At 42.9% G+C, this 24,761-nt stretch overlaps 1 protein-coding gene across 1 annotated transcript in view; it reads left to right on the top strand.

Annotated features, from left to right (window-relative positions):
- LOC121280281 (transmembrane protein 64-like) overlaps positions 1–24,761 on the top strand; it is a 51,301-nt gene that overhangs the window by 1,207 nt on the left and 25,333 nt on the right. The gene's annotated exons all lie outside the window — the stretch shown is intronic.

Here is a 24,761-nt window from a genome sequence, read left to right as displayed (position 1 = left end):
TTCTAAACTCCAATGACCGTAGGCCCAACCTGCTCAATATTTCCTCATAAGGCAACCCCTTCATCTCAGGAATCAGTCCAGTGAACCTTCTCTCAACTGCTTCTAATGCAAGCAATCCCACCTTAAATGAGGAGACCAAAACTGCACAAAATACTCTAGGTATGGTCTCACCAATGCCCTGCACAGAGGCAGCAAGACGTCCGTACTTTTATATTCCATCCCCCTTTGCAATAGAGGCCAACACTCCATTTGCCTTCCCAATACTTTCTGTACCTGCATGCTAATTTTTGTGATTCACGTACAACGACACCCAGATCCCTCTGTGCTGCAGTATTCTGCAGTCTCTCTCAATTTAAATAATACTTTGCTTTTCTATTCTTTCAACCAAAGTGTTGTCATTCATGTCCAGTGGTTCCAGACCATTTGTCCACGAGAAGTCATAAGTATCTACAGTCACTGCACTGATTAAGATGTCATGTAATTGAGCAATAAGGACCAGAAGGCTCATAGTTTGAATCTTCATCCACACTGATAAAAGCAAAATACTGTGGATGCTGGAAATTTAAAATAGGAACTGAAAATGCTGGAAAAACTCAGCAGATCTGACAGCATCTGTGGAGAGAGGAACAGAGTTAATGTTTTGAGTCTGTATGACCCTTCTTTAGAGCTAAAGATGAGGTAGAAATGTGATGAAGTTTATACATGCTGAGTTAGTTGATCTCAGGTGAACAGCATTCATGACTCTTAGTTTTGCCTCAGCCAGGATGGGGAGGAGGATAAAGTCAGCAGCCATATCTGTGACAAAAATAAAAATAAAAATACCTGGAAAAACTCAGCAGGTCTGGCAGCATCTGTGGAGAGGAACACAGTTAACATTTCAAGTCTGTATGACTCTTCAACAGTTCTGTTGAAGCCCTATCTGCCTCTTGAGGTGCCACTTGGGGAGGGCTAACAAGACAAGGGATTACACTATGAAAGGTACCTGGAAAGTACTGAAGATCAGAGGGACCTTCTTGTGCATATCCACAGATCCCTGAAGGTAGCGGGACAGGTAGATAAGATGGTGAAGAAGGCAGATGGGATACTTGCCTTTATTAGCCTAGGCATAGAATACAAGAGCAGGGAGGTTATGCTGGAACTGTATAAAACGCTGGTTAGGCCACAGCTGGAGTATTGCGTGCAGTTCTGGTCACCACATTTTGGAAGTTATTCTTTAATTTGCTGCATCGAGGGAATGTTATTCAGTATCTAACCCTGTGCTGTTCCTGCCCTGGGAGAGTTTGACGGGGACAGTGTAGAGAGAGCTTTACTCTGTATCTAACCCCATGCTGTACCTGTCCTGGGAGTGTTTGATGGGGACAGTGTAGGGGGAGCTTTACTCTGTATCTAACCCCGTGCTGTACCTGTCCTGGGAGTGTTTGATGGGGACAGTGTAGGGGGAGCTTTACTCTGTATCTAACTCTGTGCTGTTTGATGCTCATCAGGAACCCTGTCTTTAATGCAGATACTGAATTGGGGATGGTGAATCGCAGAGACTCCCAGGGGATTTGAGGTCTTGATCCTCCGTGACACTGAGTCAGTCTCTGAGTGGACAATTGTGTGTGGTGAGGTAGGGTGTGCCCCGCCCCTCCCAAACCTCCCAACAATGAGGTTGGGCACACGTAATTTGTGCCGGGGTGAAAGAGCTGCTGGAGACCCACAGAAACAGTTCAAATACATAAGTTAAAAATGGGGGTGAGAAAACAGGACAGTCTGTGAACAATTGAAGGGGAAGCCTAACACACGTACTGCTGCTGGCCTACAAGTAATCTTTAAAAGTTGACTTAAACTGAGAGTGCCTGTGGGTAGTGTCTTCCCATTTACTGTCGGCTTGTAGACTTTACAGGCTTTAGTCAGGCCTACAGTTAAAATGGTGTGCATTTCTAGGTAACATCATCTGAGGCAACTTTACCATTTAAGTTAGGCCCTCACTCCTCCAGGCAGTGTGTCCATCCTGTACATTTATTTAGGCAAAGTCAAACAGTGAGAATGGAGGATGGAGAGGGGTGGGGGTAGCATGGAACTGATCAGCAACCCTCCTCACCCACACTGTTACCGTGAGGCTGGGAGGAGGGGTTAAAATCAGGCTCGGGGTACCCTGTTTTGCATTGAAATGCACCATCACTTCCTGTCTGGATTGGGTCTGGCTGAAGCTCACACTTAGAAGGAATGCATCTCACACAGTTTGTACCGACTGTGTAAATCAGCCTCCATGTCTGCATTAATCTACTCTAAAGAGCTCCACTCTTGGCTCAAGGCAGCCATAAACTGTCTCATTCTGTCTCAATCAGATAGTTTCTTGGGGTAAGAAAGAGAGCAGTTATTTTCTAGCTACATAGGCATTTTACAGCAACGTGATACACGAGCAGCTCAGCAACTTCCTTAGTTGTTTCATCCAAACTTTAGATACACCATCTCCGAATCACACCATCTTTGATCCACCTGAATCTCTGCGCTAGTTGGTTTTGTTTCCATCCTTCATTACTGACCTCGGCAGTTTTATAAATCAAACGGAGAGAAAGATGAAAACAAGTCAGAATCCTGCATTGGAGATGGTTAACCAGCTTTTTACAAATATCATTTGGACTCAGCAACATGTCTCACTCCCATAAAAGTGGTTTTCCTTGACATAAAACACATGTCAAAACTAGAATACGGTTTTCTTTGAGATCAGCCAATTTTTTATGAAACCACAGGCCGTAATATTAACAAATAGCACCCTTTAAAAATTCCTACTTTTGAGTTAGCTGTTCCTTAGAAACTAGCCTATATTTTTCTGGTACAGGTTGCACATCCTCACCCTACTCTTCTATGTCACAGGAAGAGAGAACATAGAAAGATACCCTCAGAACATGAGGTTGACTGCACTGTCAGATAAAGTTTGTATTGCGTATTTTATCTCCTTGCAGTAATACAAGGAACAGGAAACACTGAAAAGACTTTTTTTAATATGCGGGATGTGGAGGTCGCTGGCTGGCATTTATGGCCCATCCCTAATTGCCTTTGAGAAGGCGGTGGTGAACTGCCACCTTGAACTGCTGCAGTCCATGTGCTGTAGGTACGCCTACAGTGCTGTTAGGAAGGGAGTTCCAGGAATTTGACCAAGCAACAGTGAAGGAATGGTGATATATTTCCAAGTCAAGATGGTGAGTGACTTGGAGGGGAACTTGCAGGTGGTGGTGTTCCCATTTGTCTGCTGCCCTTGTCCTCCTAGATGGTATCGGTCCTGGGTTTGGAAGGTGCTGCCTAAGGAGCCTTGGTGATTTGCTGATTAACAATCTTCATCCATGAGGATATTGACATATCCCTTTGTATGCAGTGCCCATGAGATTGGCACTGAAGAAAGTTTGAATGCAACATATTGTAAACATGTTGTCCTGATTACTCTTGCCAACCTAGACAAAGCTAACTAAAAGTATCTAAGGGGTTGAGCTGCACTTTATCTTTATAGGTTAATAACATAAGACCATAAGACATAGGAGCAAAAATTAGGCCATTCGGCCCATCGAGTCTGCTCTGCCATTCAATCAAGGCTGAAAAGTTTTTCAACCCCACTCTCCCATCTTCTCCCCATAACCTTTGATCCCCTTACCAATCAAGAACCTATCTATCTCGATCTTAAATACACTCTTGGGTCCTAGTCTCTTCTACTAATGGAAACATCTTCCCCACGTCCACTCTATCCAGGCCTTTCAGATCCCCCTCATCCTTCTAAACTCCATCGAGTATAGACCCAGAGTCCTCAAAGGTTCCTCATATTTTAAGCCTTTCATTCCTGGGATTGTTCACGTGAACCTCCTCTGGACCCTCTCCAGGGCCAGAACATCCTTCCTGAGATACAGGACCCAAAATTGCTCACAATATTCTAAATGTGGTCTGACCAGAGCCTTATAAAGCCTCAGCAGCATATCCCTGCTTTTATATTCTAGTCCTCTCAAAATAAATGTCAACATTCCATTTACCTTCCTAACTACCGACTTAACCTGCAAGTTAACCTTAAGAGAATCCTGGACTAGGACTCCCAAGTCCCTTTGCACTCCAGATTTCTGAATTCTCTCCCCACTTAGAAAATGGTCTATGCCTCCATTCTTCCTACCAAAGTGCATAACCTCACATGTTGTATTCCATCTGCCATTTCTTTGCCCATTCTCCTAACCTGTCCAAATCTTTCTGCCTCCTCAATACTACATGTCCCTCCACCTATCTTTGTAAATAGAAGAGCGTATATTACATTTTATTGATCCGAAAGCAGAGACAAAATAGAAACAAGAAAGATTTTATATTTGGAAGGATTTGAGCATCAAAGCGGTGCGAAAACAATGGAACCTGAGATGAAAGGGGGAAAAGGCATTTTAGAGTTACTGTGGAAAGCTTAAAGTAGCCAGAGCTAGAGCTGTTAATTGTTAGATGTAGCTCCAGGCTGGGAGAGGATGCAGTTTGAATCAGCCATCCAGTCAAGCCAGAAATGTCTTGGGCTGCAAAAAGCAGTCTTGTTCTAAAATTTTGGATTTCCACAGCAGAATGGGAGAGTTTAAAAGGTCATGTGGTATGCCTTTAGTAAAGCTACTTCAGTTTGCCTTGGGTAATATTACTGGATTTTTACAGTTAAACGTCTCTAAGGGTGTGTTGGCTGGAAGGTGTTTACTTGTGGGTCTGACCAAGTAGAGTGTCTTTTGGGGGAATGTTTTACAAGACTAATTTTAACTGTGTAACTGTAATCTTGTGTGCTTATGTTTTTTTTAATCTTGTTAGTAAAACTTATACTTCTAATTTTTAATATCCCAAAAGTGTTACTGGACTTGTTGCTGAGATCAGTACATTTTCTACTCGTTTTCAGACTACGAAAATATAGGGAATGACCCATGAGCCAAGTCTCCCTCTGGGTTTGGTTTGTGCAGCAACGTGGAACTCACTAAGGCGAATAGTATGGATGCATTTAACGGGAAGCTAAGGAGAAGGGTATGATGCAGAACGGAACAGAGGGTTTTTCTGAGAAAAGTTAGATGAGGGAAGATAGGTGGTGGCTCCAATGGAGCACAAAAGCCAGCATGGATTGGTTGAGATGAATGACCCATTTCTGTGCTGTATTTTCAATATAATTCCGTCAGCTCCATATACACATGTTTATCATAAGGGTTGGTTTTATGTCAACTCTTCATCAGACTACATAAAAATAAATTATATAGATTTTCCTTTTCCCACCTATTTCCATTATAAAAAAAAAAAAATTTTTTTTTACATCTTTTATGCTCTCCCGACCCCCACTAGAGCTATACCTTGAGTGCCCTACCATCCATTCTTAATTAGCACATTCGTTTAGATAATATCACCAACTTTAACTTTAACACCTATGTGTTCTTTTGTACTATTGTTGTTGACATCTTTTGATGATCTGCTTCAATCACTGCTTGTTTGTCCCTACAACCACACCCCCACTCCACCTCTCTCTCTCTCTCTTTCCGCCCCCCACACACACACCTTAAACCAGCTTATATTTCAACTCTTTCTTGGACTCGAACTCAAGTTCTGTCGAAGGGTCATGAGGACTCGAAACGTCAACTCTTTTCTTCTCCGCCGATGCTGCCAGACCTACTGAGTTTTTCCAGGTAATTCTGTTTTTGTTTTTGTTTTGGATTTCCAGCATCCGCAGTTTTTTTGTTTTTATACATAAAAAATAGTGTTGGTTCTATGTTTAAATAAATTTCAATTTGTATAGTGCTTTTAACTCAACAATGTTCCAAAGTGCTTCCCAACTGGAAACAGATAAGGAAATGGATGCCAAGCCATGGAGAGATTAAGAGTTGCAACCAAAAGATGACGAAAAAATAAGTGATATCACAGATGATAAGAGTTGAAAGTTAATTTGTTGGGTGTGAAACCGGGATTGTTTTCTTAAAAACACTGGTCTGGTGCTTTATTCCAGAAAGGGGATTAAAGTAAGCATTGTTCTTGAGCGTATTCTCAGCATTTTCCTGGAAAAGGTTTATGTATGTTGGCGAGGGGAAGATATTGACAGAGGTATGACATTAGCCTGCCCTGATGATTCGGCTTATTAAGCCAGTAAGTAACTGAGCCCAGATTCATTCTTCATCTCTGCTGGGTTAACTGACCTCAGCCAGGATACTAGTAGCAGTATTATGTGTGTTCTTAGCAGCCCTAGGTTGGGCAGGGGCAAATTTGCCAAGATTTTCTCTCTTCCTTCTCCCAACCACCCTAAATATACTATAATTTGATTTTTTAAAATTCTGTACTCTTCCCCTTTCCCTCCCAGCACTAAACATACACAAATGCATCAGTTTAGCTTCTACCCATTAGCCAGCTGTTAATTTTTGTTAGATAAGGATGAGAATCAGCATCCTGTGGTCCAGTATTTTCTCACTTCAGGAACTAGACAGCAGGAGATGCAACTTTAGATAAAAGCTTATCTGGTGTTTACTGAAGTTCTGGTATTTGCCCCAAGAGGGAAAAGGAGAAGTCAGCAGCAATGACTAAGGCAACAACTACAACAACATTAAATCATGATAAAATTCAGAATGGTAGCTAGTCATTCTTTTTAAAATTTAAAAAACATTATCTTTAGTCCCTATGGTTTGAAAAAAAAAATGAATTTAACAGACCCCATAATTTTTAAAGTTAAGCTGGGTGGCTTCCACATTACTATCAGTGATGAAGTCATCATAGTAAGATACAGTATTTATCAAGATTTTGAGAAGGTGGCATGTGTAAGTTCTTCAATTCAACATGAACCAGAACAACTTATAGGATGATCATTTGGAAAAGCAACTATATATTCCAGACACGGATCAGAAAAACATTCCACTGCCTGCCAGTGATGTATTTTGCATTCAGGGATACTATACGTCCACAGACTTTTGTAGAAACCAAGGAACTGATCTTTTGCATTAATGTGAGCACGACGACTGCATTAAATTAAGGAAAATGTGTTTACCTGAAAAAAGTGCAAAGCACAAAAAGGCACTTCCTTGTTTTATTTTTATCAGAGGTCATCTATTTTCCCACAAAGACAGTAAGAGGCTAAAGTGACATCAAGCCACTTTGGAAATTTCTCCACAACAGTGTCAAAGGCCTCTGTAACTTTGGGATTAAGCTAACATATCACCTATATAAAGTATTTCTGACTTGGAATAGAGCCTGTATATCACAACCATCACTACAATTTAATTATGTGGGTCTGCCAGCAGATATATTTATTTCAGACTTCACACGATAATTACAGATGATCAGGGCCATCTGGCCTAACGTCTCCCTAATGTGGTGGATCTATGTGATGCTAATGCACAAGTACATTTGCTTCATGTATCACTGTATCAAATGGCACTGTTACGCCTTTCCCCTCAGCTTTGTGTCTCTATCGCTGTTCTTTGTTCATTTTCTCTCGACATGAGTAAGCTATCTGACATGACCTTCACTTATTTATCACCCAGATAAGTCTCTGTTATAACGTATCAATTTATTCCATACATTTCTCGCTTCACTCAGACTGGCAGCATTCCCACTAGTTAACACTCCCTTCTCATAAATTACCACAGGTAAGGGTTATTTCCTGTTCACTTCAGCACTTGGGCAGCTGTCATTCTTATTAACCCTTATCACTGCTGCAGAATTAGTAGCTGTAGCTGTTTTATGTAGCACATCTTTTCTTGCAGTCTTCTGTTTGATGTGGGAGCTGGAAGCATCTAACTGCTTCATTTGGCCTGGAATCCATGTGTCTTGCATTAAAAATACTGACACCATGCAAAGCATTTCTTAAGTAACCAAATTTAGCTCAGACAAGTCCACAACACCACACAGCTGGATCTAACTCTCTGCCAAGTTAAGTGACCTCAGCAGGGCGCTGGTAGGGACACTTCAATTGACCTCAGTTGCTAAGGCTGAGGGGGAGTTTTTAAGAACAATCAGCCAGTGTCCCTGCTCATTTCAGTGTCCCCAGCCTGAAATTGCATGTCTGGCGTACACACAATACCTCCATAGAGGAATAGCCTTCCAAACCTCACTGGCTAGCTTTATGGATGATGAATAATAACCAAGTGAGAGGGAGAGCGGCAGAAAATTTGAAGGTAAAAAATGAGCAGCGTCATGATTAGGGCTTTGCAGATCATTTTTATTCGTGTTTAACAAGGGAATGAGCTCAGGAGATGACCTTGTGTACAACAAATCTAGGATAGCATGTCTCCAAGTAAATACTGAACCTCACCCCCAACCTTCCCACCCCACTGTCAGAGAGCTATACAGATTAACAGAATAATCCACTGATCACTCCTAATTGACAGCAAACATTTCACTGACTGTTCAACAAAACACCTCATTTCCCTTTATGGAGAAACAAAGCTAAATGAAATTAAAGGTTCAAAGTGAAAGCCAGTGATTAAACTGGTCATATTATCTCACTTCCCTGTATCTGACTTTTGGATGGTGAGGATTTTGAGACTTTGGCCCCTTTTGAGCTTCTCAGGCTAGCTGCAGGGAACCACGGAGGCCAGCGCTGTCACCAGCAAAGTAAGCTAAGGTCGTAGCCGAGGAAGGTGCATGGGGAGTTGCAGTCATGGAGGGCGGGAGCCGTGAAGCAACTGCAGCCCATATTGTTTTTGTGTGTCTCAGGTTAATGTCTCATTCAAAAGACAGCAGCCTGAACCTTCAGCCCCAGGTCAGGAGAATTCCTGGCTCCACAGTTGAACCCTACTCCTGAATAACTGTTCCCAAAGTTCCGATTTTCATCCCGGCTGGGGGGGAGGAGTGTAATGGAAGCCGGACCTGTGCAACAAGGAAACTGTGCAAAGGCAGCACAGAGGCTGCTCAGTGCGGACATGGGCTGGGCGACGAGTCGGCCTAATATAGCCCTTTGACCCAGCTGCCCACCTACCATGGCCTATTATGCCCTGTGCCAACTGAGTGCCAACCCATGTCCCCACCCACCACCCCTTGCCCTTACACCCTCCATGCTAAGTCACCCTGTATCAACCATGGGCAGACCTCAGCACCTATGCTGAGAGGAAATAAGATAAAATTCTAAGTGTCTATTGATGAATTCACCTGTATTAAAAAACTAATTTATCAAAAGCATTCATTACATTTAAATTCCTTTAACTACGAGCAGCTCAACACTGGGCAACCATGAGGCGCTGTGGGCCATCAGCAGCAGCAGAATTGTACTCAAACACAATCTGTAACCTCATGGCCCGGCACATCCCCAACTCTACCATTACCATCAAGCCAGGGGATCAACTCTGGTTCAATGAAGAGTACAGGAGGGCATACCAGGAGCAGCACCAGGCATACCTAAAAATGAGGTGTCAACCTGGTGAAGCTACAACACAGGACTACTTGCATGTCAAACAGCATAAGCAGCAAGTGATAAACAGAGTTAAGCGATCCCACAACCCAAACTCTGCAGTCCTGCCTCATCCAGTTGTGAATGGTGGTGGACAATTAAACAAGTCACTGGAGGAGGAGGCTCCTCAAATATCCCCATCCTCAATGAAAGGGAGCCCAGCACATCAGTGCAAAAGATAAAAGCATTTGCTACAATCTTAAGTGAGAAGTGCCGAGTGGATGATCCATCCCAGCCTCTTCCAGAGGCCCCCAGCATCACAGATGCCAGTTTTTAGCCAATTCGATTTACTCCACATGATCTCAAAAAACGGCTGAAGGCACATAGCAAAGGCTATGGGCCCTGACAATACTCCAGCAATAGTACTGAAGACTTGTGCTCCAGAACCTGCCGTGTCCCTAGCCAAACTGTTCCAGTACAGATACAACACTGGTATCTACCCGGCTATGTGGAAAAATTAGTTAAGTGAATGGACAAAGATCTGGCAAATGGAGTATAATGTGGGCAAATGTGAAATCGTTCATTTTAGCAGGAAGAATAAAAGGAAACTTATTATCTAAATGGTGAGAGATTTGAGAACTCTGACATTCAGAAGGATCTGGGTGTCATGTATGAATCACAGTATGTAGGTACAGCAGGTAATTAGGAAAGCTCATAGAATGTTATCATTTATTGTGAGGGGAATTGATTACAAAAGTTGGGAGGTTATGCTTCAGTTATACAGAGCACTGGTGAGACCACATCTGGAATACTGTGTACAATGCTGGTTTCCTTATTTAAAGAAAGATGTAAATGCGTTAGAAGCAGTTCAGAGAAGGTTTACTGGACAAATACCAAGAATGGGTGGGTTATCTTATGAGGAGAGGCTGGACAAGTTAGGCTTGTTCCACTTGAATTTAGAAGAGTGAGAGGTGACTTAATTGAAACCTCTAAGATCCTGAGGGGGTCTTGAGAGGGTGGGTGTGGAGAGAATGTTTCCTCTTGTGGGAGAATCTAGAACTCGGGGTCAGTGTTTAAAATTAAAGGGTCGCTTGTTTAAGACAGAGATGAGGAGAATTTTTTTCTGAGGGTTGTGAGTCTTTGAAGCTCTCTTCCTCAAAAGGTGGAGAAGATAAGGCAGAGCTAGATGGATTCTTGATTAACAAGGGGGTGAAGGATTATCTGGGATAGGCTGGAATGAGACATTGAAGTTACATTCAGATCAGCCATGATCTTATTGAATGGCAGAGCAGGCTTGAGGGGCCGAGTGGCCTACTCCTGCTCCTAATTCATAAGTTTGTAAATTGTCCAGGTATATCCTGTACACAAAAAGCAAGACAAATCCAAGCCGGCTAATTACCAGCCCATCAGTCTACTCTCCATCATCAGTATAGTGATGGAAGGGGTCATCAACAGTGCTGTCAAGTGGCACTTGCTTAGCAATAATTTGCTCACTGACACTCAGTTTGGGTTCCACCAGGGCCACTCAGCTCCTGACCTCATTATAGCCTTGGTTCAAACATGGACAAAAGAGCTGAACTCCAGAGGTGAGGTGAAAGTGACTGCCTTTGACATCAAGGCAGCATTTGACTGAGTGTGGCACCGAGGAGCCCTAGCAAAACAGGAGTGAATGGGAATCAGGGGCAAAACTCTCCACTGGTTGGAGTCATACCCAGCACAAAGCAAGATGGATGTGGTTGTTGGAGGTCAACCATCTCAGTTCCAGGACATCACCGCAGGAGTTCCTCAGGGTAGTGTCCTCAGCCCAACCATCTTCAGCTGTTTCATCAATGACCTTCCTTCCATCATAAGGTCAGAAGTGGGGATGTTCACTGATGATTCAATGTTCAGCATCATTTGTGACTCCTCAGATAATGAAGTAGTCTATTTCCAAATGCTGCAAGACCTGGACAATATCCAGGCTTGGGCTGACACATGGCAAGTAACATTCACACCACACAACTGCCAGGCAATGACCATCTCCAACAAGAGAAAATCTAACCATCACCCTTTGAAATTCAATGACATTACTATCAATGAACCCTCCACTATCAACATCCTAGGGTTACCATTGACCAGAAACTGAACTGGACTAGCCATATGAACACTGTGGCTACAAAAGTACATCAGAGGCTAGGAATCCTGTAGTGAGTAACTCCCTCCTGATACCCCAAAACTTGTCCACCATCTACAAGGCACAAGTCAGGAGTGTGATGGAATACTCCCCACTTGCCTGGATGAGTGCAGCTCCCATAACACTCAAGAAGCTTGACACCATCCGGGACAAAGTAGCCCACTTGACTGGCACCACATCCTCAAACATTCACTCCCTCCAACATGGACTCACAGTGGCAGCATTGTGTACCATCTACAAGATGCACTGCAGAAACTCACCAAGCCTTCTTCAGCAGCAAATTCCAAATCCACAACCACTCCCATCTAGAAGGACAAGGGCAGAAGACACATGAGAATGCCACCATCTGGAAGTTCCCCTCCAAGCCACTCACCATCCTGTCTTGGAAATATATCGCTGTTCTTTCGCTGTTGCTGGGTCAAAATGCTGGAACTCCCTCCCTAACAGCATTGTTGATGTACCTACACCACATCTAGAAGGCAGCTCACCATCACCTTCTCAAGGGCAATAAGGGAAGGGCAATAACTGCTGGCCTAGCCAGTGATGCCACATCCCATGAATGAATAAAAAATACTTAATAACAACAAAGAAACAGACTTTGTCACTACTTGGAGCTGTCAATCAAACTGTGAACTGGCAGACAGGTACTGCAATAATGATAGGTTGTGAAATCAGTCATGCAGCACAAACCCTATAATGATACCCCTCAGTCTTATGTCAACAAACAGTGAAATAGTAAGCTGATTCTTTTTAACCTGCAGACTAGTTTTTTTAAAAAAAAATAAAGGCCAGGAGATTTAAATTCCTTGACAGTTCTGTCAAAGGGTCATGAGGACTCGAAACGTCAACTCTTTTCTTCTCCGCCGATGCTGCCAGACCTGCTGAGTTTTTCCAGGTAATTCTGTTTTTGATTTAAATTCCTTGACAGCTTGACTTTCCAAAGAGTTTTGACAGTTGCCTTGTCAGCTTACTTGACAGGTTGACAGTTCCCTTGACAGTTCCAATAATCTTGACAGTTCCACTGAGTTTATCCACTTTTACACACATTCATGTCTAATTTTAACAATTCCAAAGGGCATCTTACCTCTTGCACAGATGTCCCTTGACCTATCAAAAAGGGTACTCTACCTCTACAAAGAACTCTGCTAACTTCAGACCTGATAGGACTAAAGTGCACAAGTCATGTTTTGGACAGCCTACTAACCAAAATTGGATCTGTCTGAATGCAACTGCACTTTGATGTGTAACTGTCTCCATGAACCATGATGTGCAAAGTACAACCCTCTCCTTCCCCCTCCCTGTGAAAATGATGAGGACCAGGTTCGTGGTTGGGATTCCGGATTTCGGCCTCCAGTGTTATGTTGGTTAAGCCAAGGACCCTCTCTGCCTGCGGGAAAATTCAGGCCAGCATGTCCAACGATGCTGCACTCTGTTATGACACAACAGTTGGTAAGGGCTGAGTTGTTTAAATCCCAGAGGGAAACTAGAACAACTGTCATAACCTATATTTTCAATTGGTATGTTTGAGATGTAGCTCTGAATTCAGGAGTAAGACCACTGAGCCTCAAGAGGTTCTTTTTATATAAAACTAAATCAAATATTTATTAATTTAACAACAAATTAAACACATACACATGTCTATAAATTATGACCATAATGACTTTTAAATACATTCCCAAATTAATCCATCCCAGGTAAATCTTCACCAAGAAAACAATATAAACAGATGCCAGGCAAAGCACATTTGACCATACAAATTCAAAATGAGGTTCCTTGCAATTTGGTTCCTTTGCAGACACAGTTGTAGGCTTACAGGCTGGTTAGATCTTAAATGCTTATGCCCTGCACACACAAAACTCCTTTCTGTTTATACCTAACTCTGCCTTTGAATGTAAATTTTCCATTGTATCATTTGGCTTTAACATCACATCTTCTAAAAATAATATTTTCATTTCACCAATTTTATTAGTAATCTAAACACATTGCTTGATTTCTCCCAGCTAGGTGCAAGATTTTACTCCCACTCTTGAATGCTTTATTCAACAAATGCAAATGTACACTTTACCTTCTATCTTCCCTACTGTTTACCCAATCAACCTCTCAAACTAGTATACATCAAAGCACCCAGACTAGCTGTCTTTAATCCAATTAAGATACACACACACGGAAGAATTTCCTGGTCAGCGAGCGGGGACGGGGCATGCTCGCCAATGCGTAAAATGACATGCGGTGACGTCGGGCAGGCGTCCCAACGTCACCGTGTGTCATTTAGATTTTCATCTGCGCGCCTGCCGAACAGTCAAAGGCCTGTTTAAAAACTAATTAAGACAATTAAATGAGCTGCCCGTCAAAATTTAAGGTTGGCGGGCAGGCGAAGAGCTCAGGCGGCCTTAGCATTTTTCACGGAACTTCGTCCACGGGCGGAATGCGGTTTCATGAAGTGTCTTAAAATTCAATAAAAATTATATTAAAAATTCACTGACATGTCCCAGCTCATGTAAGACTGTCACAGGAGGGACATATTTTAAAGGTTTTTCTCTTTCTTTATTTAAATTTTAAAACCCTAAACTGATCTCCCTGAGGCACAGAGGTGCCTCAGGGAGATTTCTGCACTCTTTTGCACTTATGCGACTCAGGCAAACCCCCACCCCGCTCGCACAGGGAGCGCTCAGCGCTTCCTGGTGAGCGTCTCGCTGGGCGGGCCTTAATTGGCCCGCCCACGTAAAATGGCAGTGCGGACCCGATCGGGGGCACCGATCGGGTTTGTGCTTGCTCCCACCTGCCCACCCACGCACAACCGCCCAAGGCGGGGGGAAGATTCAGCCCATAGGTACAGACAGTACTACAATTCCAATTTAAAATAATTTCCAATAATGTTATAGACACTAATGTCTCTTCATGACAACTCCCTCGGTACTGCACTGGGAGTGTTAGCCTGAATACTGTGCTTAAGTCTCTCGAGTGGAACTGTAAACCCAGAGCCTTCTGACTTAGACAGGAGAGCTACCCACCATGCCATGGCCTGCATCTCAGTACCATCTATGCAAAGCTGTATTACCCCTTTAAGTATCTTACATGAAGTTCACTGTGTGGCGAAAGACAGTGTTTAAATGAGCTGCGCACATGAGGAAGCTCCCAGATTCATGTTTTTGCTGAATTAGTTAACCTCGTAAGAATTCTACAGTTGGCTTCAGCAGCCTGGGCTAGAGGGGAGGAGGCTGGCAGGGGTTGGGGAGGCTAGCAATCAGCCAGAGTTCCCACTATTGATCATTAATCATTAACACTTGCCAGAAATTATGACTGGGATTTTATTGACAATGTTTCATTCCTGACATCATAACCAGAACTGAGCTTTTCCCTTTTTGCTGTTGCTTATGCGAGTATAAATTCTCAGTGCCAGCGGTGTGCAAGCACAACACATGCAGTTTTAAGGTGGGAGAAGCTTTTTCATTGGTGAAACCCGCTGTCAGCTGACCATGCTGCATCCAAAAAAGAGCCTCCTGGTCAAATGGGGCGGTTCTGCATCATAGTCACAACTTTCGTGCTCACAACAGGAAAACACATACTATAAACATAACAGTAATTAATATAATGCTTGAGAGTATAAAGGTGGCACAAGTGCTTTTCAAAATTACATTTCACTTAATAAATTCTATAATACATTGGTTTCACTGTATTCATGTGTGCATCATGGTTATTTTGTTAAGACTGGCTTAGCCAGAGAGCTAAATGTACTGGCACACCTCATGATTGGCACACATTGATGGTTATGGGGAGTTATGGACATTTCCTTTATTGTGGAAGAAACAATTTCTTTAGTTCAGTCTGTAATGGATGTTTATTTTGGTGTCTAGTGTTGCACTCACCACTCTGTGGGACGTGGCTGGACTTGCAGGCTCAGCTGGCCCTCCCTCCTTTGCATTGTAAAGGACATTGTCTGAGGTCACTCTCAGTTGGGATAATTGAAATGTCGATAAAAACAAAAAACTGCTGATGCTGGAAATCCAAAACAAAAACAGAAACAGAAGTACCTGGAAAAACTCAGCAGGTCTGGCAGCATCGGCGGAAAAGAGTACAGTTGACGTTTCGAGTCCTCATGACCCTTCAACAGAACTAAGTAAAATTAGGAAAGGGATGAAATATAAGCTGGTTTAAGGGGGGGTGGGGGGTTTGTTAGGACAAGCAGCCAGTGATCGGAGGAGATAACCAAAAGCTGTCACAGACAAAAGAACAAAGAGGTGTTGAAGGTGGTGATATTATCTAAAGGAATGTGTTAATTAAGAGTATAAGACAGGATAGATAAGGTACAGACAGCTCTAGTGGGGGTTGGGGAATAATAAAAGGCAGAAATAAACAATGGTGGAAATACATTTAAAATTAGTGGAAATAGGTGGGAAAAGAAAAAATCTTTATAAATTATTGGAAAAAACAAAAAGGAGGGGGGAAGAAATGGGAAGGGAGTGGGGATGGAGGAGAGAGTTCAAGATCTAAAATTGTTGAACTTAATATTCAGTCCGGAAGGCTGTAAAGTGCCTAGTCGGAAGATGAGGTGCTGTTCCTCCAGTTTGCGTTGGGCTTCACTGGAACAATGCAGCAAGCCAAGGACAGACAATGTCTGTCCACATGTCTGTCCTTGGCTTGCTGCATTGTTCCAGTGAAGCTCAACACAAACTGGAGGAACAGCACCTCATCTTCCAACTAGGCACTTTACAGCCTTCTGGACTGAATATTGAGTTCAGCAATTTTAGATCTTGAACTCTCTCCTCCATCCCACCCCCTTCCTGTTTCTTCCCCTTCCTTTTTGTTTTTTCCAATAATTTATATAGATTTTTTCTTTTCCCACCTATTTCCACTAATTTTAAATGTATTTCCACCATTGTTTGTTTCTACCTTTTAGTATTCCCCCACTCCCACTAGAGCTATCTGTACTTTATCTATCCTGTCTTATACTCTTAATTAACACATTCCTTTAGATAATATCACCACTTTCAACACCTCTTTGTTCTTTTGTCTGTGACAGCTTTTGGTTATCTCCTCTTATCACTGCTTGTCCCAACCAAATACCACCACCACCCCCTGCCCCACCCTTAAACCAGCCTATGTTTCACCCCTTTCCTAATTTTACTTAGTTCTGTTGAAGGGTCACGAAGACTCGAAACGTCAACTGTACTTTTCTCCGCCGATGCTGCCAGACCTGCTGAGTTTTTCCAGGTATTTCTGTTTCTGTTTTTGTAATTGAAATGTTGGATGGGAATTAAAGCCCTGTAAGGACTTTGTCAGCCAACACCCTGAGATGGATCCACATTTAGACAGTACTGACAGCGCTCTTTAGGCCCCTTATTTTCTTACCTTGACTGACAGTCCCCACCTGCCCAGCCCCCACCACAACCAGCATGCCAGGCCTTTCCCACTTCATGCTTCTGTGCCCCAGCCCCATCCTCTGTGCTCTCTTGGATCCGTCTTCCACTCTTCCATGCCTCTGACCCCACTCCACCATCCCCCTCATGACTTACTGACCCTTGCTAGTCCCAAGTTTCCATTCAGGAGTCCATTTTCCTGCTCCCCACCTTGTGCGGTTGAGTTAAACAAGGAAAACCACTGATCTTACACACAACTGCACAAAGCCGACTGGTGCATGCCCGCCACCTTTAAGCAAAAGTCAGCTGGATGCTGTGAGATTCTTGTCTGCTGCTGACTTCACCCTAAGGGTAGGACTCTATTAAAAACTGTTTCATGCTAATGAGTATTCATGACATGTAAATGTATTACAAGTACAAACCCACCACAGTCCGCATTATTTCCCATAAGCTGCAAATGCGCCACTGACTTTATCGCTCCATCTCAACTCTCTGGCAGGAAATCACAATTATGCATCCTGCCTAAATAAGTCACCCGCTTGCGACATTTCCCACTCTTGTGAACTCCATATAATTCTTCCCATGTGTGTATTTTGGGTTGGACAAGGATTTAGCTTTGTTGTGATGGTCCCGACAGTTGAATAGCCCACCAACATGTACCGTGCACAGCTCAAATATGAGGAATTGGAAATTGTGTGAGAAACTAGTGACCAGCTGGCCTGTGCCTTGCAAAGACAGCTGGGAGTGGGAGAAGATTTCTTTTTGACGGACCTAAATGCCAATGCATCTGGTACCAGGCAAGGTTGTCTCACTAAATGTTTATTTGTTAACCATCACAGGGCCTGTGTGTGAGAGGCATTCAGTACCACCTCTCCATTCCTTATGGAGGCAGGTGGTTCATTTTTAATCCTTTGTCATGTAACTATAGCAACTGAGCCTCCTGCTCTGTTGTTGGTCCCTTTACTGCCTAAGACTGATTTACAATTTTACTTTACAACAGAGCTGATACCACAGCTGTCTGTGATACAAGTTGGATAATCAATGAGTCATTATTCAGTGCTTGCTAAAACTGCCTGTAGTCTGAATTATTAAAGTTTTCCTCTGCATGGTCTAGCATTAAAGTCAATTGGTCAAAAATGCCCTGTGTTCCATCCCTGCTCTATACTAAAATAGTTAATCTCCACTGGGGCAATAATCTGGAGACTGCAATTGGCCTCAGTGCCCTGAGCTTGGAAGAAGAAAAGAAAAATTAGCCCAAGTTTCCTGTTGCTGATCATGATACAGTTACCCAGGCTGCAGCATTTCCATGTAGGGGTATTATGGGGATTGAATGTGACACTGATACCTTCCATGCTGGAGTAGTTTACTGTTACTCACTACCTAGATTTATGGATCAATAATGACCATTTGGGTGAATTAGAAATGTTGCCCTTTATTTCAAGAGGGTTACAACACAAAAATGAGGAAGTAATTGTCCAGTCATACTCCTAGAATACTGCCTTCAGTTTGGGAATCACACTTCAGGAAGGATATATGGTCTTTGGAGAGAAAGCATTGTAGATTTGCCAGAATGATCCTAAAGGGTTAAATTGTAATGACAGATTGATAAACTTTAGAGCATTGAGGGGTGATTGGATTGAGAGATGTAAAATGATAAAATTATTCAATAAGATAGGTACTGGATTCTCTGCTGGGAAATCCCGAAGAAGGGGACAGGTTAGAACCAGATCTTTCAGGAGTTATATCAGGAAACACTTTATCACACAAAGATGTGGAAATTGGAAAATCAAATTTTCAAGATCAAGATAGATAGATTTTTGTTAAGGTAAGGGTCTCAAAAGAAATGGAGTAAAATGGGTTAATAGCATTGAGGTACAGATCAACTATGATCTAACTGAATGGTGAAACAGGCTCGAGGCGCAGCTCCTGAGAGTCTGTTCCTACCGTGGAACTAGATGGCTGAGCATTGTCATCTGACATGGATCAGCTCCTTAATGAAGGGGGAAAATAAGAAGTGGGGGAAAATAAGGAGTGGGGAAAGCTTGCAACAGTTAGAAACGTAAACCAGATCTTGCAAGCAACAGCAGCAATGACGAGCAGATTGCCCCTGCGCTTCTCAATTCCCCCAACTCGACGCGTTCCTCGTTTTTTCCGGGGTCTTCGATCCTGTCTTTCACAGAAATGTGCAACACAGCATCCATCAGGAAACCCTGCTGGGGCGGAGTAGAATCAGGGGAAGACAGGACATGGCCCCTTTTTACATGGTACCGGCTGCTGTATGGTAACTTTAAATGTCCAATGTGAGTGTTAGTGAATGGACAAGTGAGTGAATTGGTAGGGTAGGTAAGTGGGTAGGATGGGTGAGTGGGTAAGTGGGTGAGTGGGTAGTCAGGTTGGGAGGGTAGTTGGATGGTCAAGAATGGTAGTCACATCAGGGGTAGTTGGGTTTGGCCGGAGGTAATCAGAAAGTTGGTGTTGTAGTCAGGTTGGGTGGGGGGGGGGTAGTCGGTTTGGGTCAGAGGAGTAGTCGGGTGGTCAGGGGTAGTTGGATTGGGGGGTAGTTTGGGGAGGTAATTGAGGAGTAGGTTGTGGAGTTACTCAGGTGTTAAACTAGGTTTCAACGTATCTAACATTTCCAGGTATATACTGCGGAACTGTCCAATGTCCAGCTCAGAGTCAGAGACATTCACAAAAGCTCTTGGGGAGATGGGGAATTGCCCATTGGAAGTTTAAACTTTCCGGGCAATTCCCACATAGGGCTTCCACAGGGTCCCAAGCACATCGCAATCATATATCCAGTCTCCGACGATCCAGAGACTGGAAGATATTTGACCCATAATGGTTACAAACATTTCCCAATATCAAATCTGTCCATCTTGTGTACAACGATAGCAGAATGGTAATGTCACTGGAGCAGGAATCCAGATGCCCAGACTAATGGACTGGAGACATGAGTTCCAATCCTACCACAGTAACTGGGGTGGGGGGCTGGTGCATTGGGTGGATTAAATTCAATTAATTCATAAATCTGGAAATAAAAAGATGGTCTTAGTAATGATAGTCTTTAAACTATTGGATTGGTGTAAAAACCCATTTGATTCATTATTCTCCATCAGGGGAGGAAACTTACCACTTATCATGTGGCTCCAGACCCCCAGCAATGTGAATGACCCTTAAGTGCCCTCTGAAATGACCTAACAAGCTACTCAGTTGTATCAAACCGCTACAGAAAATTGAAATAAGAATAAAATTGATGGACCACTTGGCACAGGAAACAACAGACGCATGATCATTTCGGCCTCCTCCGGAGGTCCCCAACATCCCAGATGCCAGTCTTCAGTCAATTCGATTCATTCCGCATGATATCAAGAAACGGCTGAAGGCGCTAGATGCTGCAAAGGCTATGGGCCCTGACTGACAATATTCCAGAAATAGTACTGAAGACTTGTGCTCCAGAATTTGTCGCAGCCCATAGCTAAGCTGTTTCAGTACAAGTACAATGGCACGTACCTGGCAATGTATGTCCCGTTCACAAAACACAAGACAAATCCAATCCCACCAATTACCACCCCAGTGGCCTACTCTCAATCTCAGTAAAGTGATGGAAGGTGTTTTCGACAGTGCTGTCAAGCAGCGTTTACTCTGCAATAACTCATTCACCGATGCTCAGTTCGGATTCTGCCCAGATCTCATTACAGCTTTGGTCCAAGCATGGACAAAAGAGTTGAATTCCAATAGTGAGCTGAGAGTGGGTGCTCTTGACATCAAGGCAGCATTTGACTGAGTGTGGAGCACATCAAGGAGCACGACAAAATTGAAGTCAATGGAAATCAGGCGAAACTCTTCACTTTTTGGAGTCATACCTAGCAAAAAGGAAAATGGTTGTGGCTGTTGGAAGCCATCCATGTCAGTCCCAGGACATGGCTGCCAGTGTTGCACAGGTAGTGCCCTAGGCCCAACCACCTTTAGCTGCTTCATCAATGACATTTTTTCCATTGTAGGATCATAAGTGGGGATGTTTGCTGATGATTGCAGTGTTCATTACTATTTGCAACTCCTCAGCTACTCAAGCAATCCAAGACTGCATGTAGTACAACAAGGGTAACATTCAGGCTTGGGCTGACAATTGTGCCAAGGACCATTCGCACCCCACAAGTACCAGTCAATTGCTCTTTAAACTAACCACAGAAAAATAGGGTTTATAATTAATAGCGCAAGTACTCTTCTAACAAAATGAACAATTTGAAGTATTATGTATCACTCCTACAAGTACTATATCCTTCATAGAGATTTTTAAAATATATATTTAATGTTTTAAGTTTTTTGTAATGTCCCATTCTGTCTCTTTTTTCTCCCTTTCTTAATCCAATCTTTCTTTTCCTCTATTTTTTTTTCTCATGTGACTCTAATTTACCCTATTTCTTTCTCCATCATTCCTCTCTTTATTTCTTAATCCTTACCTCTCTAAGAGAGTCTGACCATCTCCCCTTGATGCTCATTGCCATTGCTATTGCTGAATCCCTGAATTTCAATATCCTGGGGGTGACCGTTAACAAGAAACTTAACTAGACCAGCCATGTAAACACTGTGGCTACAAGAGCAGGTCAAAGGCTGGGAATTCTGTGGCAAGTAACTCACCTCCTGACTCCCCAAAGCCTGTCCACCATCTATAAGGCACAAGTCAGGAGTCAGGAGTGTGATGGAATACTCTCCACTTGTCTGGATGAGTGCAGCTCCCACAACACTCAGGAAGCTCAACACGATCCAGGACAAAGCAGTCCACTTGATTGGCACTCCATCCACCAGCTTAAACATTCACTCCCTCCACCCCTGATGCACAGTGGCAGCAGTGTGTACCATCTACAAGGTGCACTGCAGAAACTCACCAAGTCTGTTTCAACAGCACCTTCCAAACCAACGATGTCACCATCTAGGAGGATAAGGGCAGCAGACGGATGGGAACACCACCACCTGCAAGTTCCCTTATAAGCCACTCACCATCCTGACTTGGAACTATACCACTGTTTCTTCACTGTCGCTGGGTCAAAATCCTGGAGCTCCCTTCCTAATGGTACTGCGGGTGTACTTACAGCATTTCAAGATGGTGACTCACCATCACTTCTCAAGGGCAGTTTGAGATGGACAATAAATGCTGGCCTTGCCTGTGACGTTCACATCCCATAAATAAATATTTTCTTAAAAGTGGATGTGTATCTACAATGCTCAAATTCACTAAAGTGACAGGCAAAGGACGATGGCTGGTGATCATCACGGAAATATCACGCTAAGGTGGAAGAGCATGGGTGTAAGGAATATTACAGAATAGAATAAAATAAGATTTTCAGCTCCTTTTTGAGCATTTGCAGTGAATCCGTATTGTCTGCATATTCCCAACACTGGTTCCAGAGATTGACAACTCTAAAAAGAAGTATCTCCTAATATGTAGCTTAGTTTTAGGGTTTGATGGAGTTGACATAGAAAAGATGTTTTCACTTGTTTGGCCGTTCAAAGCTAGGGGTCATAAATTTAAGATAGTCACTAATAAATCCAATAAAGGGATTCAGGAGATACCTCTCTATACAGAGAGTTATTTGAATGTAGAACTCATTGAGTCAACTAACGTTAATTTATTTAAGGGAAGCTGGATAAGTGCATGAGGGAGAAAGGAATGGAAGGACATACTGATCGAGGTGAAGTAGGGTGCGAGGAGGTTTCTGTGAAGCATAAACACCGTCATAGACCAGTTGGGATGAGGGATCTGTTTGTGTCCTGTACTTTCTATTTGATGCTATGTAATACTCTTCAATAAACACAGGTTTAAATGCAAAATTAGAAAGCCTGCTTCTTCCTAGCATTGATATCCCTCAATTTGAGTTTAACTCACAAATGACAGAGAGATTCATACTGCCGAATCTCGCTGGAGGAGGGCATCACGCAACATGAACTGTTAGGTTTATTTTGGTAACCTTCACTTCAAAGGTGATTAGCGATGTAACATGCACGATGAGGAAAACAGAGCATCAAGGAGCTTAGTGAACAATGAGATCAATAATGTACTTCCTTAACCTGTGAGATTTAAGGATTGAGAAATAAACAGAGGAACGATGGAGATAGAAATAGGGTAAATTACAGTCACATGAGAAAAAAGTGGAGGACAAGAAAGATTGGATTAAGAGAGAACATAAGAAATAGGAGAAGGAGTAGGCCATTCGGTTCCTCAAGCCTGCCCCACCATTCAATAAGATCATGGCTGATCTGCCCCAGGCCTCAACTCCTCTTTCATGCCAGCTGCTCAATAGCCCTCAACTCGCTGATATTTCAAAAATCTATTGACCTTCTCTTTAAATACTTTCAGTGATCTAGAGTCCACAATTCCAGACATTCACTACCTTCTGAGAGAAGAAGTTCTATCTCATCTCAGTTTTAAATGCATGTCCCCTTATTCTATAACTATGTCCCTAGTTCAAGATTCCCCCACTAGTGGAAACCATCTTCTCGACATCTACCCTGTCAAGCCCCCTCAGAATCTTGTGCGTTTCAATAAGATCAACCCCTCATTAGTCCATAAGACATAGGAGCAGAAATTAGGCCATTCGGCCCATCGAGTCTGCTCTGCCATTCAATCAAGGCTGATAAGTTTCTCAACCCCATTCTCCCGCCTTCTCCTCGTAACCTTTGATCCACTTACCAATCAAGAACCTATCTATCTCGGTCTTAAATACATTCTTCTAAACTCTAATGAATAAAGGCCTAACCTGTTTAGCTGTTCTTGATAAGTCAACCCCTTCATCCCAGGAATCAGCCTAGTGAATCTCTTTTGAACTGCCTCTAATTCCAGTATAACCTTTCTTAAATACAGATTCCAAAACTGTACACAGTGCTCCAGGTGCTGCCTCACCAGCACCCTGTACAGCTGTAATAAGACTTCCTTATTTTTAAACTCCAACCCCTGAGCAATACAGCCCAAAATTCATTTGCCTTCTTAATTACTTGATGCACCTGCATGCAAACTTTGTGTTTCATGCACAAGAACACCAGATCCCTCTTGTGCTGCAATTTATTGGAGTCTCTCTCCATTTAAATAATAGTCTGCCTTTTGATTTTTCTTACCAAACTGCATGACCTCATACTTTCCTACATTAAACACCATCTGCCAAGTTTTTGCCCACTCACTCAACCTGTCTATATCCCCTCGCAGATTCCTTATGTTCTCATTACAACATGCCCTCCCAACTATTTTTGTATCATCAGCAAATTTGGGTACATTACACTCTGCCCCCTCCTCCAAATCATCAATATAGATAGTAAATAATTGAGGTCCTAGGACTGATCCTTGTGGTACTCCACTAGTTATGTCTTTACAACCTGAAAAAGATTAATCCCGACTCCATGTCTTCTGCGTGTTAACCAATCCTCAGTCCATGCTAATACATTAACTCCAATACCATGAATTTTTATCTTGCGCAATAACCTTTTACATGCCACCTTATCGAATGCCTTCTGGAAATCCAAATACACTACATCTACCGGTTCCCCTTTATCAACTCTGCTTCTTTTATCCTCAAAGAACTCTGGCAAATCTTTTAAACATGCTTTTCCTTCCACAAAACCATGTTGACCTTGTTTGATTACATTAAACTTTCCTAAATGTCCTGCTATTTCTTTCTTAATAATGGACTCTAGCATTTTCCCAATGACAGATGTTAGGCTGACTGGCCTATAGTTTCCTGATTTTTGTCTCCCTCCCTTCTTGAACAGGAGCATCACATTAGTGGTTTTCCAATCCACTGGGACCCTCCCGGAACCCAGTGAGTTCTGGAATATTTCGACCAATGCCTCCACTATCTCTGCAGCCACTTCCTTTAAAACCCTTGGATGTAGTCTATCAGATACTGGTGACCTG

The sequence above is a fragment of the Carcharodon carcharias genome, chromosome 7 (assembly GCF_017639515.1).
Source record: "Carcharodon carcharias isolate sCarCar2 chromosome 7, sCarCar2.pri, whole genome shotgun sequence".
Taxonomy (NCBI): Eukaryota; Metazoa; Chordata; class Chondrichthyes; order Lamniformes; family Lamnidae; genus Carcharodon; species Carcharodon carcharias.
This window is presented reverse-complemented; position numbering and strand designations above follow the sequence as displayed.